General features: G+C 47.4%; 1 protein-coding gene across 3 annotated transcripts in view; it reads right to left on the reverse strand.

The window, feature by feature from the left end:
• Window positions 1-17,477, reverse strand: part of Grh (grainy head) — a 140,108-nt gene that overhangs the window by 20,093 nt on the left and 102,538 nt on the right. The window lies entirely within an intron of this gene.

The raw sequence follows: 17,477 nt of genomic DNA on the forward strand, positions 1-17,477 counted from the left end.
GAGTTGCACACAACGAATCTTTATTTTGGGACCATGTATCGCTGCTTCTTATAATATCTGCATAGAATTGTTCGAGAAGTTTCTACCAGCGAACTTGACAATCTATCGCACAATTAATCTAAAATAATTTAAGCACCTGCGACTACATCCTTGTCGGTAATAGAACAAGACTAATTCTCGTACGATGCAAACGATGTTGGACGGTGTTCCGCGCAAACACGGGGCTCGATAGATTAATCGTGGTCAATTTTTCCTTCTGATAAAATAGATTCGAACGTTCCGCTGATACGATAATGACAGGCTTTCCAAGCGGCTGGACGATCGTTTCTTTCCATCTCTTGGTTTCCCTTGGTAAATCGATTACATTTGAAACGTTGACTGGATCCATGCCCCGTGGGAAGTTATAATAATGTTAATACGGTATTAGCTAACGAGCGGAGCAATTTATTGCTCGCCGCGGACGTTTTACGATGAAGGCAGAATGGCACGTTCGACAACGCTACGTTCTGCGGTACATTTGTCATCTCTCGCCGGCACAATGACGATATCATCGAGCACCGCGTAACGCTCGTGCGTACACAGGCGTACGTACCTGGAGTATAATTAATTCATAGATTTTCAAGGTCCGACACGGCGAATAAATGCGTAATGTGTCTCATCAATAACTACGCTATGGCCTGGCTGTTTCGCAATAGTGGCGTTTCTCGGTAAAAAAAAAAGTCAGATAAAGGAGTGTGAATAAATATCAATGGTCTCCAATCATTACTAAATATAAACGATAACCACCGACGCGTTCCTTTCAATCCTCTATCAATTATGCACGGCTTCGTTCCTTTATACCGTGAACAATGCAATCTGTTTTCTTGTTCCGAGGTTAATTCGGAAAATCTATCAAAGCTCCCTTATTTCGCTGCTCGACGGTGCGTCGGTACTCTTTAGATTGGCGAACTTCTGCTCTCTTGGTTCAAAACTAGTTCACCAAGATTACGGCTGGGCAGAACAGTGGGCAGAAAAAGTAGCGGACAGAGAATCGGTACCGTAATATTTTCGAATTAATCAGAAGCGTTCAGTTCGAAAGCCACTTCGATCAGCCGTGTCCCCGAGTGAACTGGTTCCAAGGCGCGTAACGCGATTCAATTATCGCGAATCCTCATTCCGAATCCGAATTTTTGCATGTGAAAGCTGCTCGCCCATAAATAACGGATCGTGTACGCGAGTTACGCTCTTCCTGGTTCCACGTACGAGGAGCGTTCTCGTATCCAGCGGTCGGGTGTTGGGAAACGGCAACGCCAGTGTCGTCTTCCTCGGGTCTGACGGCGGATCGCGTCGCATCTGCTTGAACGGCGGCAATAAAATTTTCTGGGCGCGGAAACGCGATTCGCCGAACGGTCGTACGGTGAAGAATCGAGAGGATCGCGGGCCGGCATTATGCGAAGTAGTTAACATGTTATATTTAGCATGATAATACGTATCCACAATACGGGGGACCCTTATAAACTGCCAACGCTCTCGGTGCATGCGAGCAGAGGAGCTCTCTCTCTCTCTCTCTCTCTCTCTCTCTCTCTCTCTCTTTCTTCCTCTCTTTTTGCCCGCGCATTCTTTTTTTTCCTTCCCTTCTCTACCATCCCTGCTCTCGTCCTTGCCGTGTCGTGGCAACCACCGCCAGGTTCACCGGTCCCTGGCCTCCGTCCCATCCCCCTCTCACTCTCTCTCTTTCTCTCTCTCACTCTGCGTATCTCCAGCCGACGAGGTACAAGAGCCGCGTGTCTCTTTCGTTCTCTTTCTGCCCGCTGAACATCGCCACTGTGGTACCTACCCTACGGTCAGATGCTCCCGTACAATGGCTCTTTTTTTACACTTGATACCTGATCTCACTCGTCTAACCCTCTCCTCTCCTTCCTTCTCCGTAATTCCTCCATCTCTTTTGCTCCCCTTGCCCGCGTGCTTTCCGCCTCCGGCCTCTCTGCGTACGTAGCCTCCGCTCGAGGCCAGACGGAGAGAGAGAGAAGGAGACCGTGGTGAAGAGAGAGAGAGAGAGAGACAGAGGGACAGATTCCATCGCTAGATGCGAGAGGGGAAAGGGTGACACCAGTGGTAAACGAGAAAGAAAGAAAGAAACGGAGAAAAATGTTGGAGGGTAGGGAGGAGGGTACGCGACACGTCGTCGCCCTCGGCACACTTGTGCCTGAAGAGGTGCGGATAGGAGCGATGGAAAAACGACCTGCGTGAACCCAGAAGAGGAGGAAGCTCGTCTGTACGGCTCTGTTGTCCTTTCCGCGGCCGGAATGCCGCGACGGCCTCTCATAACCGGAGGCGACGCCTCGTCAGCCGATGCCTCATGAATTCGGCTTACGTGAAATGGATCCCCGGGCCAGGGAGTCGTTGCGCGTCGAGACGCGCATTCGTTCCGCCGCTTCGTACTCGAAATGCAGCCGCCGCGGTAATGCGATGCTAATCCCTGATGTAGGACCGGATGAGAGATCCGTGGAGATCGCGAATCAGCCCGGGGAATACGCGCGAGTACCGACTTGAAGCTTGTCTGACGTCTCGTGAATATTTTGGACGGACGCGTTCGGTGCATAAAGGGGTGGCTGGCGTTCGAGAGCGGATCGACGCCGCGGGGATGGCTGATTCTTTTCGCATGAATCGTTGACGTGTTAATCCCTTGGGAGCCGAGAGTGACGTTGACAGATTCCAGTTGGTGGAAATTTTCTTTTCTCCGTGCAAGCGACACGTTTCGTATCACGCGAATCGTTTTTTGTATACTTTCTCGAGGAATTTTAACATTGTTTTTTTCACTTTTGTCTTTATAGAAGCGATTATTTTATAATCTCTGTTTTTGATCATTTCTATCGAGATGATAAAGCGATAACGCGAGAATCGTGTGGTCTTGCAAGGCGCTGCTCAAACTATTTAGAACTATTAGTTCCTAGATTTTTAATTAAAATAAGGGAATTGTAAATTGCAATCATCACATTTTTGTTCGTATTAGATGGAGAAGACTCTCGTTTATCTTCGTTATAGTGGATTAAGATTGGTAGTTTTTACACCGATCAGTTGTGCAATTGTGCGAATGCTAATTCGATGAAGAAGTATAATCGCTACTTGGATTGAAATACACGTATGAATTGCGATTCTTCAATTTGAAAAAGGGAAATGTCGATACCTCGGCAACGCGTATTTTTTCGATTTGCATCCAATAAAGCTCAGGATAATTCGCGTGTAGATTCCTATTACCTCTGTAACAACAGGATATTTCAATTTCCTCCTTTCCATTTCAATAATTTATAAAGCCTCGTTGCGTGTCGTGCAATTCTGGCGTTTGATACGAAGGACTTAATCAACCGCGTGTTTCCATCGAATCGAGCACATTATACGACGATGAAGAATTCCTATGAAAAACTGAAGTGACCAATGTTTATACATTGCCTTTAAGTGACGAATTTCTCTTCCACGAATCGAAATAAATAACATTCGCAAGTATTTGACTAACAGCTTTGCACGAAGTTCTCGGAAAAAAGCCATCCACAGACGCTTTCACCGGACTACATAAATTTTCCTTGAAAGAAGAACGAGCGAAGCTATGATTTGGCCAAATTGCAAAGTGGCACAGGGAACCCGCTTCAGCCCGGTCGCGTACGAAACGCAAATCACGGAGGCGAATCGGGCCCAGAAGAGACCCACGAAGCCGCGGCACAGTTTAATCACCTCCTATGCGGTAATTCTCAAGCCGGTTTCCACGAATTCATGAATTCGCGGCTGTTTCCCCGTACACGGACGAGCAAATTATTCCACGTAACGTTACACGACCGCGCCGTTTTAGCCACGTCGCCACGCAACCCGCGTACCGTTTGCGTTCGTACGCGCAAAAGAGGCAATTACGCGCTTACGGTGCAGCATTATCGACGAGAAGACAGACGTACACACGCGAACCTCCGAGGTCGTTGGGTCGTCGAAGGGTCACCGTCTGCTCGTGGACTCCCGTCACCGCGTACGCGCGTCCATGTGCACGGTTACTCGAGGAAAACGCGGAGGAATATGCGCGAGGTTTCGGGAAATTCGATGTTTAACATTTCGAAATCTCCACAACTTTATCACGGAGGAGAGTAGGAGTCTCCAAAGGAATTTTCAGGAAATATCTGTACAGACGCATCTAGTGTAAAATAGGCGTAGAAAGTTGAATGTACAGCTACGTGTCCAATTAGTAGTTCCTGTAATTTGTTTTCGTTCGAGAATTCTAAACTTTCTTGGTCACCAGATACACTCGTCCTGTGTTCTCTCCATCTCAGTCAGCTCCCTAATACCACTTTTATAGCCGATCTGTGAATGGAGACACTCTACAAATTATTCTACCAGTTTTTCTATCAACTTTCACCTAAGGAGACCACAGCTAAAAAACTACCCCTTATAAATACACTTCCATCTATAATTCATCGGACGCTTATCATGTTGACTAAAATCTTCATCTACACGCCGTCACGAACTACATACGTACATCTGATTCTACCCGAAAATATATCAACCATATAGTATTCTCTCGAGCACCTTTAAAACGAAACAAAAAAACGAAGGAAGCACTAAACACCCCATCGAAGGCGCATCACCAGGAACCATCGTCTCTACAGGTCGATCTTCCCACAAAGGTCAGGCCATGGTACGCACGCGTGTTCACGTTGACGAGCTTGCGGTACCAGGCTGGGCCCGGTTCGGAACCGGAATCGTCGTTCCTCGAACCGGAAATCGGGCGTATCGGAAGAGTGTGCGTGCCCAAGACCTGTCGCTCTCGAACTCGCAGGACAGGTCCGTGGCGCTATACCGGGTCGGGTCACTCGTTTCGATTATTATTGTCAGGGACTGGCTTGGTTCCTCTTCGCTTCTCTCTTTTTCTTTCGCCGCTTTTTCCACCACGAACGCGGGCTTTTTGCCTCGACGGGCACGCACGCACGCACGCACGCACGTCACCTGTGCGCGCAGCACGCGCCACGCGCGTATGTGGTATGCATATGTATACCCTGGTGGCGGGTTTTTCGACGTTCCGCCGGCGAATTTAAATGCACGCGGCGTGGACGCAGTCAGGGCTTCCGCCATTTCTCCCGTCGCGCCTCTCGCAGCTTCTCTTCGACGCGTGCAAGCCTTCCCTCGGACGCGAATTACCCCGTTCCCGGATTAAGCAGTTTGATACCGTTGGACGTTTCGGAGATCTTCATCTTCGCCTTAGGAGATCCCCCTTTTTGGAGCACTCGAGGATACATCGTATCGATAAGCGGTTCTGCTTACCGAATGATTGGGCGCTCTCGGCTATGTGAAGTACTAATAGGACACTAATGCTTTCCGTATGGTTACTTTGGCTGGCGTGGTTGTGGTACGTTTGGTCTCTAATTGGATCGAAGCAAGTGGAAGGCTCGAAGTATCCTCGTTTGAATAATTTTCCAATCTAACGGGATATCATTTCGCGAATGTGTAAGTGTGTCAGTAGTCGTATTTTCTTTGCGCGCAATCGTATGCTAAAAGTGTACAACTCGAGACAATCGCGACGTAGATTTTAAGGTCAACTCTGCATTCTGTGTTAGAACTCGACGATTTGGAGTCTGCAATTCCTATCTGATCGTGGTATCGAATTAAAAAATTGTTGACGGACAGCAATTTTTATTTACGGGGGTTTGTTCTATTTCTTTTCTGGAAGACAAGGTTTCGAGAAGTTTTTGGGGTATTCGGTATGTCGGACACGTGTTGCTTGTGCTTTTGGGTATCTTGATTTTGATGCGAATCTTTCTTTGTAATGTACTCCGCGACGTTGATCTTAATGGGACGCTTCTGATCTATCTCTTTCATACCGAAATATAGGATAAACGTTCCATCGTGTACATTCCTAGAACCGTTGTCCTGTTCCTGGAAGCCCGGCGGAGTTTGATATGTCGGGCATGCCTAGCTTGTGCTTTTGTAGATCATGATCTCGATGCGTGACTTCTGTTTCGCCTTCCTTTTTTGGCTCTTACTGTTAGATGGGTCCTGATACATGGAAACGATTGAACGACGAAACAACCGGGCAAAGCGACATTAAAAGTGCTCGACGAAATCATTTTCTACTATAATCCACTATTTTATTTAATGATTAATAAAGGAGAAACTGTTGAATTGGCCAACCTCGATTACAGTGCGAGAATTGATACCAATTTTGTGTTACAAAGTTAAGACTGAACGCCAGTAGCGTTGGACGTCGACGATAGGACAAATCGACGTCCTCGCGAATCATGTTCCTATTTAAAATCTTCCTTATTTATTTATCGTACACTTTTATTTCGATCGCCTTGTTGGTATTTGAATCGTGATGCACCAAGAAACGGTGGTTCCGTTGTCTTACTGGTGCTTTTCGATTGCACGGCCGCGAAAACTCGTCACGGTCTAGCAACGTCGGAGCAAGGGAACCGGCTATCGAGATCGCGGGGTCAAAAGCACACTTGACACGTCGTCGAGGCTGTCGCGATCTCATAGCGTCATGTGGCACGATGTGGTCGCGTTTCTCGCGAGGGTTGCTCGCTCGCGGTTCGACCGCGGAAAGAACCGGACTTTCCGTTGCGAAACAGGAAGACTTTTAACCTCGAAAATGGGCATGAGAACCGGAATTATTTCGCGACCTCACGGCTGCCGTTTCATAAGAGAGAATTAGCGGACATCGAAGGCACTAACACGTCTTTGATCGCACTCGATTCGGAATCCAGTTCTGGATTCTAAGAAACTAACGTCGTATAGTTTCGATTGTCCGTTTTATTTCGAAAAATGCCAATTCGCATTTGGAATTTCTGTGGAATCTGTCGAAGATGTTTGCCTCTGTCAATTATACCATTTACCTTTTTCATATCTCGTTAATTTCTGTATCCCCAGCAAATTCTATCCCATCAATCATCCAAATCATTAATCTTCATCTGGATAGAGAAGTCTCTTGGACTTTTTTTTATCGTACCATATAAGAACGTCTGTTTTTAAAGTATACAGGAATGATTCGAATCCAATGAATGTAATAATAAATAACCTATCATCGACACTGCGTTATTGAATAAGTAAACGAAATTATTGGGTTCTGACGTAGACTAAAGATCAAGGTGAACAAACGAAATTATATCTTTCCGCGAGCCAGTAACGTTCCTATCGCTCGCGACAAATAAGTAAACGAATAAACACAGAAATCTCCTCTGAAAGACCAAGAACGTTCACCCCCATCGAGGGCAGTCCAACAGAAACTCCCTATCTCTTCGATCTCACGCCTCATCGTAACAGCCTTCATTTTATCCAGGATAATAGTTTTCCCTCGTCCGGTTCCTCCCGCGATTACACCGTCCTCGACGTAGTCCCCCGTAGGACCCATAAAACCCAATCTAGTCCGGTTTCTAGCGGCGAGAGGCGGCGCGGCTGGCAAAAGGAACGCGCGATGAATCGCGGCAGCGCTCGCGGCGAAGCGATCGGGGCTAAAACCGGCGCGGGTGTGCGCCACCGAGGAGCAGAAGGAGGAAGAACGTTTACAGCGTTTTGTGATCATAAATTCAAATAAAGGGGAACGCGCTCGCGTTACGTGTCGGGCATAAAGCACCGGCGGACAGCGAGAACGGGCCGTGGCACTCGTCCCGCGGCCCGATTCCTGTTCCACCGGGCCCGTTTCGTTTTACGACGTGACACGAGGCCCTCGTCAAGTGGGTCAGAGGCCAGCCTTGTAGTAGGCACGCCAGGTTCCTCGTAGTCGACAGATCTCCGCGTAACGATAACCGGCCGACCAGACGCGTAATAAGGAGTTAAGACCGCGCTACACGTATCTCGCTGGGCACTGTGGAAGGGGTGGAACACTCTACGCCCCGTGCCCCCTCGTGTCTCTAGCTTTTTACCAACTTCCTCTAACATTCTTCTCTGGTTTTATTTAAGCCTCTTTTCGTTTGTTCCCCCGAGACGATCGAGAATTTTCGAGCTTCGAGGCTCTTATGACAATGAAATTCGAGGATTCTTCTATCGTTTTCAATTTATTTCTCCAGACTCATCGTCCATCCTTCCTGCTACCCCCTCAAGAGTCTCGTTAACTTCCGTGCGTGACTCGAAAATGAACAAAGCTAATTGCCGGACCCGGTATCCGCGAGCCGTTGTCGCCAAATCGGTTAATGATTCGAGAAAGTACGCGGCGCGACTTTCAAAGATGACGCACGAAACGTGTAATGACCACCTTCGAGGGATGATTCATGCGCCACTGGAAACGGACCCGCCGCGACGCGCGTACTCACAAGCGTCGCGCGAGTACGAAGGCGTCGCTTTTTTTTTTTTCATCCGCACAAGATCCCAGCGTAATGATAACCGTGCCGCGCAATAAAAAGTGACACCGCGGTCAGTCATTGCGAACATCGCCGACTGCCTTTGTCAAAACTCGACCTTTTAATGACTCCAGCAACGTGACCGTCACGCTGTTCCTTTCACACGCTCGCGAGATAATAGAGCAGGTCTCGTTTTAATGCGTCCGCGGCGCACGTTTCAAGCGAGCTTGGAAATCCACCAAATTTCGCATCGCGACAGGTTTTTAGTTGGCGAGGAGAGAACGCGCGGTGATTAGCACTGCTTGTTAACCCTGCTACGACGTCTGTCGCTGTTTCTTTTCTACGGATCGCTTCTTAATTTCGGGGTATGCGTAACATAGAGTTACGCAGAGACGTTAGAACTACTTTGAACGAATTTTATTGCAAGTGGAAAAGTGAGAAAGCTTGATGCAGCATTGGTATCCGAGTTCTCGACCATCATCGGATATCTCCGCGAGTTTGCTCATTGTCAACGCGAGCTGATAACTCGAAATAACAGCAATCTTCGTGGAGAGTCCAGCAAGAAGCATTCCTCGGTCACGTTCGCGCTTAACGACGCGAGGAGAACAGAGTTTCCATCGATAGGACGTGTTTCGTCCCGTTCGATCGTTGGATTCGTCGAACGGGAGTGAAAAATAAGGAACACCGCCGGTGAACTGGTTCTCGAAAGCGGCGGATTGATCAATTCGAACGGATACAACGTTATTATCGCGAACGACAGGAAACGCAAGCGGGGCGAAATGAAATCCACCGCGAGCGAACGATCGGTTCGAATTCCATTTCTCAACGCGTAATGCATCCCCCCGGCTGCTATGCGCGTATGTACATAAGTCAGAGATGTAATGATACGCTATCGCGTGTCGAGGAGAAAGAACCGACAAAAACTCCGCGACACCCGGCCGGATTACGAGCGAACGATTAAACGGCGAACGCGGCGAACGCGGCGAACAATATCGACGCCGATACTTCAGTTTCTAATCCCTCGAAACATGAACTTTCCATCGTCAAATTGCATAATCTGTCCAATGAGAACGGATTTATATGCGTGTGCTCGCCGTTTTGGTCGATCGGTCGCCGTGGCTGTCTTCGAGTCCGCGTTGATAACAGCCGAATAAAGGGGGTGGTTCGACGAATTAATCTCCTTATCAACGTTATCTATGCAGATTCGATGTCCGCTCGATCGCTTAGTTATCTGGGAACCAAAGTGAATTGTCTGAGAGTAAATCGTGAGATTGTTCTAGTAAAATCGATCTATCGATAACGCTGTCTCATTTCCTGCGGACGAAAATACACGGCTCGCTTTAAACGAACAAGGTGGTCAGCTCGCATTTAGAAGTGGAAGTGAAATGTCTGTAACTCGTAGTTAAGAAATCAAATATCCGGCTACACCGATCTAATATCGAACCTAATCCAACAAGTACACCGATGTACGTTATTACAACTCCACCGCTTTCGAACGTCCGCGAAAAGTCGCGTTTCCAATTGGAGTACAAAGTGGCTGTCCTACGGATTTTCCATCCTGTCTGCTTTTCGATCTCTGGTCCGATCCAACCGTCGCTCGCAAACCATCCAGGGGGCAGCGGAATCCATTTAAGAAGCGAGGACACATCTCCTGTCGCGGACCGCTCGAATTGCACGCGATCCAAGCGGGAATCCGCTCATTTCCTTCGTTCCGGTCTCCGAGGGTCGCGTATCGCGGTTGTCACTTACAAGCACGGGCGTTTAGATTAAAACGACGATGTCCCGGGACCGGCTTTACGGCGGCGGCTTGCTGTGAAACCGTACGCCGACGCTGCAACCCCGTGGCGCGCCATAAGTGACTCGACCGGAGCGTAACAGCCATCCCCGTTCGACATTATCTTCGCGCGAACCTCTCCGCCACTCTCTCTCTCCCTTTCTCTCTCTTGCTCGCGATCGAGCCAAGCTTTTGCCAGCCGGCAAAACTTTACGCCGCTTAATGGGACCGTCCCCTGTCCGAGATAATAATAATTTCGCGTCGTTAAGGGTAACGCGGTTCGCGCCTCCTCTTTCGAGGGTCCTCGTGCGCGCGCGAGATCTCGACCAAGATGGACGTTGTTGATGAGGACATTCGAACGTTGGACACGGCTACTTTGGGCAGAACGGAAGTATTCCGCTTGCATTGTCTCCTGGGATGATTGGTGGGTCGCGGTCGCTGCTAATGGGATTACCGTTGATGAGATTTCGCAAGACGGAACGCGATTTTCCTTGGACTTCTTCTTGGTTACGGAACAGCGGGTTACTCGATATTTTTCATTCGCAGGTCGCGTTCTAATGGATGGAATAGATATGTTCATGCTCGAACGAGATGCCTCCCGAAATTGCGAAACTTCTATACTGCAGTTTTTCGATTACGGTTTGATATTCTAACAACAATTATTGGTTGCTCCTAATTTTGATGAATTTCTACAGCGACTATCAATGTCCACTTCGATCGTCATATCTCAAGCAGTCCAAACTCCGCAAATTTAATATATCTTACACACATAAACGAGCACGATCGCCGTGTATCCGAAAGGTTTGAATAGCGAATAGAAACGATTGCTATCGGTGTACCTTTTTACAACATCGTTTCGTTCGGCATATTCGACGCATTTCGAACCGTCGCAACCGTCGTATGACAAATTCAACGCAAACCGAACAACGCTCGGCCGTGGAACGTTCGAGGGATTAAGTAGTGGTGGGCAGCGTTTGCAAAATTCTTTTTGCTCCGCGTGATATAAAGGGAACGAGAACATTCCCCGCGCTAGAGATCGGTACAGATCGTGTGCACGTAACGTACAAGAATAAAACACGCAGAAACGTGTCTAAAATACTAGAGGCCCCGCGTGGTACAGCTGCGTCGAAGTCTCCGGCCTCGTAAATTCCGCGGCGTTATCACGGTGTCCGGACGAAAATGTTCCCCGGCTGACTTTCACATTTCAGCCGCGACAATTCCGCGGGCTCGATCGTCGTCGTATCAAGATAGACAATTTATCGTTTCGCCTGAAATCGAGGCCTGCCTCTAAACAAGCCTCGACCGTCGTTCCATCGCGCCTAAACGCGCGAGGCGCGAACAGAAAGAAAAACTGGCCGGCTTTTTAAACACCAGCGTCTCGATCGATCGATCGTTCGACGCGTTCGTAATCTCTGAAAGGAATTCCCGTCCGAGGAATTTATGAATCGCACGATTTCAGTGGAACACGAGGCTCGCAGGATATCCCTCGTACGCGATGGCGGACTTTCGTTTCCCCTCCGCCCTTCGAATTGAGTGGAAGGTGTTCAATTAATACGAAACCCATAAAGTTCGCCGGAGTTCGATGTACTTTACTGCCGTGTCTTCGGGATTGCGCAACCACGCGGAATCCTCGACTGTCGTTAGCGCCGTCACGGGATGGTTTACAAACTTTGCGGAGGTCTAAGGAGACCCATAGAATGCGCGAATTTATCGTGGTCCTTGATTTCCACGATGGCACCGAGCGCTGGATGTAATTACGATCCGCCTATGAACGTAACTCTCGCTCCGTTTAGTCGACGGCCAAGCGCCGAGGATTAAGAAACTTTCCAGAAAGGACAAAGTTGCGCCGCATCACGGACGATTTATTATAATAAATTATGCAAATTCGAACGTACGTAATGTCAAAATATCGGAGTCTCGTTTTACGCGTAGTTCTTAATCAATGATGGTTAGTTTAAAGTGAATCGAAGAATTGATTTAAAAAGTATTCAAACCGACCCTCTCGTCGCACGAACGTTGTCACTCAGCACCTTGGCACCCGCCCGTCATTTTATTCGTATCCACCTCGCGCTACATCTCCAACGTCACAAAAATTCCAACCCGATCTTCCTGAATAACCGATTCGCAGGAATTCCACGCGCCAGGGTAGACCTTTGTACACAGGCACAGGACCAGATTATTTAGAGATGCTCGAGCCTTCACCCAAGGGACCTTCCAAGTGTTATATCCACCGTTGCTGAAGAAGGAGGATTATGATTTTCCTTCGAGTTAGGTGTCTCTCGTTAATAGTCAGGATATATGCTCGAACAGCGAGCACGAGGTCTGGGTTAGGCATATACCGTTGCCAAGAGTTCACCAAGAAGTTTCTTGGCGCGCGAATATAAACGTCTTCACCGTTAAAATCGTACGTCATCGCGGCTAGGCGTTAGGAAAAACTGTGCGATGGGGTTCTTTCGCTACCGTAAGACGAATCGTCCGGCTGTCGCCGGAATTTTCTTCGATTCACCGGGAGAAAGTCCCGGCGATTACGATTAATTGAGTTTCTTTCAACGACTGCTCGTTTTTCTACGACGATTCCACGCGGGCTTTCTAACGCGAGACTCATCGCGGTTTCTTAACCGCGTCGAAAGAAACGTCAATTTTCAAGCTCCCGTGTTTCGAGGTCGCGAAGACACGACTTTTCACCTCACGGGTCGTGATCCTTTCTACCAAGTCACGAACAAATATTGCGAACAAGTTGAGAAACCTGTCGAAAACTATTTTTTAATTAGTTACTTAACGAACAATGCTGCGTATAGAAGAAGGCTGCGAATTGGGGAAATTGTTTGTCAGTCAGAGGTATTTCAAAATGCACGTTCTATCACTCTGTGCATATATGTACGAATAGTTTCTAAAATACCTACACATTTAAATTCCATCTATTCGTTGGCTATCTACAATCACAGCACATTTCAAAGTGCCTTCAACCCATCGCTACTTGAAATCGAGAATTTAGAATAACTTTTGAAACCCCGCTCGGTTACACCGTTCGTTCCTAGCATTTCGCTGTTTCCCAGAGCAGAGCGGAGGAGAAAAAACAGGATATCCCAGCACAGAACTGTGCGAGATGATAATTGGCGCATCCAAGAGGAAACTCGCCTCCCATCGGCGTGTCTCCCTTGAAGTATCCCCCACAGACCGTACGCTCGCGACACAATGAAATTGGATTAAGCCGCCGCTATCGGAGGCTCGTGCGTCCTCCTCTCTTTCTCGTGCAATTTTAACGATCCGCCGTCGTACAAATTGTCGAGATGGTATCTGCGCGCGCGGTCCCCGCGGGAGCCATCGAGAAGGAGTACGAGATCGAGGAGCAACGGGCCAGAGAAAGAGGCTGAAACGAGAGGACGGTGGCTGGCTGCGAGCGCAGATAGCGGAGCAGATAAAAATCGGCGGGACGACGGAGTCTGGCTGGTGAGAGAAGGACGATCACCCGGGGTAGATGCGAGGGAAGATTAGGGCGGCGTATCCCCACGGGGTGGTAACGCGAAGAGGCTCCCTGACTGATCTCGATGCCACTGTTGCTCTCTACCGTCGAGTTTTCCTCTCGTCTCGTCTCGTCTCGTCTCGTTGCGTCTCCTCGCCGTTGGCCAGACGGCTCGCAACCCCTCCCTCTCGAGCCGTACGTTAAGGATTCTCAAACAGTAAATTACAAAATATGCTAAGCGGCCGATATAAATCAAAAGTTGGCAAGGGTGCCCCGTCGGAGAAACGAAGGGATGGTGCACGAGGAAACGGCTAGACACTCTATACCCGTCTCATGGTGTCTATGGTGCTTGGGGTGGCTGGTCCCGTTCGGTCGCCCAAAATACGAGAGGAGGGAGCACCCGTGTCAGGAATCCGTGGGCTCGTGAGAGACGCTCTCTCACGGGACGAGCGAGTTTGCAAACCGAGCAAATGGACCGGAAGGTCTCGTTGGAAGGCGTCGATACAAATATAGACTGCGGGGCTTCCCTATTCGAGGAACGTTTTTCTATTCGCTTCTCTGTTGTATTGGTTATGAAAATCGAATTAGAGATCCGTCTATCTGGGTACAGAATCTTTATGGGAAAGATAGCTGTTTGGGATTTGTGTGTGTGTGTGTGTGTGTGTGGTAGTAATATATAGCGACTTGTTCTTTGTCGATTTTAATAGTAAAGCTTATGTAAATTGTAGGTTCATCAGCTTTTTCTTTCGCTTCGTATTGATTGACACATTTCATTGTAATTAACAAATTAACATCTCGCGAAGGAAATATTCTTAGATACGCGTAACGTGTATGTAAAAAGAGGAACACTGATCGAGTTAAATAACAGATATTATGCAATTTATCTAAAGAACTTCGTATAGCGTGTCTGTGTAAAGAATATTAGTAGAAAAGGAGGCGAAGTAATAACGATTGTGTAGAACGGGTATCTATTGACTTCTAGAAGAAATCCTAGGGATTTATAGCCAGTGGGGCGTCACGGAGGCCGATTTCGTGGCGTCCTGCCATGAAAGGGTGGACCTGTGATTTCCATCGGCGATAAAAGCACGCGGTCACGTTTGATTTAAGCACGGAAGCCGCGCGGTTTCGCAACATGATCGATGCAGAAGGCGATCGTTTCGGTTGAGCGACGCCTCGCGCAACCCTGCCACCGTTCACCAGGCCCATCCTCAGGGTGAACGCAATTACAGGCGGACATTGAAGGATAGCTTGTCGATTTGATGATGATTCTTAACCATTAATTTTTTATCGTCCCTTTCATTATCAATCAGTATCCTCATCTTCGTCGTGTATGATTTACAAACTTTTTGCAAAATGTGAGCGCTTATTTATTTTTTCAAAACTTAAAAATTTTTTCAAGTCTGCGTACACGCGTCTAATTACAGTGAACGATTTGGTGGAATGTCTTTAACGTATCGTGTAATCTCAAGAAATTTTTTTATCGTACTCTCGAATCTCTTTATAGACAGTAAGACTTAGTAAAATTCTGTTCAACCGCATCGAGCGAACGGTACTTCGAAGTCAAATACCTTACCACAAATTAATTAAGCAGGTTATTCGAGTCATTAATTTATATAACTGTGAAAAGTAAGAATATACAGGGAATTTATTGATCAATTAGATTTGATGAATTTGATATTCATTTAGGTTGTCTCTCCGTCGGTTTCCTCCGTCTTGAAGCGTCAACTGGGATTGATACCAATCCCTCGGACAAATTTTTAGTAGATCAATCGATTTTAATTCGATCAGCGATGCACTCGCAGATGTATCGAAAAGATGTAGAAATAATCGTAACTATAGAAAAATTGATTTTTCTTAAGTGAAATTATGTTAAACGATGGAAAAATATCGGAAGAATGAACTCTGTAAACTTCTGCGCACAAAACACCTAGTTAACCGCAACATGGAATGGAAAGAAACCTCCTGCCCAGCCTATAATATCCTACAAGCTTTGCAGTTTTACGAATATCCTATCCAGGCGCCATAAATTGCGCGTAATAGGGTAATAAAATCTCCACAATAAATCCGTTTCTCTCGCAGAGAAAATCTATCTGCCGGTACGTCGACAGGGATGTCGACGTCGTTTGTCATTAATCTCGATTTCCAACGTGTCTCGTTCGACGAGTGAATGAGAACTCTTCCACGTGCCGTCGAACGGAAGAAGAAAAAAGAGGAAAAGAAGAATAAAAGGAAACAGATCTCGTTGATTCGACGACGAATTTCCATTTCTGTCGGAGAGAATTCTCGAGGTGTCTCTCAGCCGTGTGCAATTGTTCCACATAGCCCGTAGTCGCGATAAATTATGCTACCCGCAAGCACTCAATTATGCGCGCGGGACTATTAATCGAGATACGGGGAAACGTGGATGTTAATAAAGCGTCGTGCCGCGCTGAAAGTGTTTTCAGCGACGTTTACACGCCAGCTATCTGGCGATCTACGCTAATCGAGTTCTCTACCGATGCACCCAGTCGTCACGCACGCAACCCTTTGATCCTCGCTTTTACACGGTTTAGAAACGTGTTACCATGCTCGACGAGCGTTCGTCGTTCCTCATTTTTTGTGAAACGTTCACGTCTATCGGCTGTCGAAAGGTATTTCTATCATTTTTTCGTAGGATCATTTACAAGCTAGCACGACGGCGAAGCGCTGCAAATTTCAACTACCCCCAATTTCTAGTAGCTTAAAAAATACGAAATTCGTCGGTTCACAGCTGATTTTTTCATCTTTAATTGCTTTCAATATCGATCGAAATACGATTACTATGTATCGACAAATCTTCAAGTGACGTTCACTGTTTGAATATGAATTTCAACGGATACCTAAAATAGAGGGGTTTGATATTATCTTTCACTACCGTGTGAAGTAAAAATCATAATTCTCTCTTATTTTAGAATTCTAATCATAGATAGTCATTTAAAATACTGGTAAAAGTGTCACTGCGGCAAGAAGATAGTCAACGAACTGCCATCAACCGATCCAGTCTTCCACCAGGTTCAAATAAATGTACCACGCTGCACCACCACGCGTCGCAAAAAAATATATAAATTTTCCGTGAACAATTCCGCGAGCGACCCAAATGATTCCGCAGCAGTTTTTGCGCAAAACAATTACCGTACACCGTGGGTGCATAAAAAAGGACCTTACATCGCATGATACTCGAGTACGAGCCTTCCAACGGAACTCCAAAAATGATGACAAACGACGTCGTAAAGAGAGAAATAAAACGAGAGAAGAGGGAGGAGAGAGGGGGGAGGGGGCAGAGAGAAAAAAAGAAGAGGAACACGGGGCAAAAATATTTCCTTCAATTTAATCGCACGAGAGCCAGGAACGTCGAACATCCATCCTCGAGAGACGTTTCGATCAACGTCGGTCATCTGGCGTTCGGTAAAAACCGTCGCGGCGAAGAGGTCGCGGAATAATTCACAAAAAACGCGTCTCGTACGGGGGGGAAAAAAAGAGCTGGCGACAAAGTTTCACGACCACCGGGGAGGTCTTTCTTTCCTGGCGCGGTGGAAGCCAGAAGGATGACGCCGCTATGGAGATTCTCCGCGCACACGCGCAAGTTATCCAATCGCTGCGATCGCGCGCGCGCGATTCGCTGGGAAGGCGTCGCGGGATAACTGTGGAAAGTGGCGATTTTTATCGTGGCAGGCTTAAGACGCAGATACTAATATGCCACAGGTTCAACGCTGAGACGCGATGCCTCACTCTGCGTTCTACAGCGAGTCTCGGATAGTTTCCATCGCGATACCAATGTATTTCGCCATTTTTCGTCGTTCGAACGGGAGTCTTCTCGCTGCTCGGTTAATTGGTCGCTGTAATAAATTGCGTGCCCGATGGCGCCTCGATGCGATTACTAAATTCAAGATTTATAGAACGATCGTCGATGCAAAGAGTTAATTGCGTTTCCTTT

This window comes from Xylocopa sonorina, chromosome 1 (assembly GCF_050948175.1).
Source record: "Xylocopa sonorina isolate GNS202 chromosome 1, iyXylSono1_principal, whole genome shotgun sequence".
Taxonomy (NCBI): Eukaryota; Metazoa; Arthropoda; class Insecta; order Hymenoptera; family Apidae; genus Xylocopa; species Xylocopa sonorina.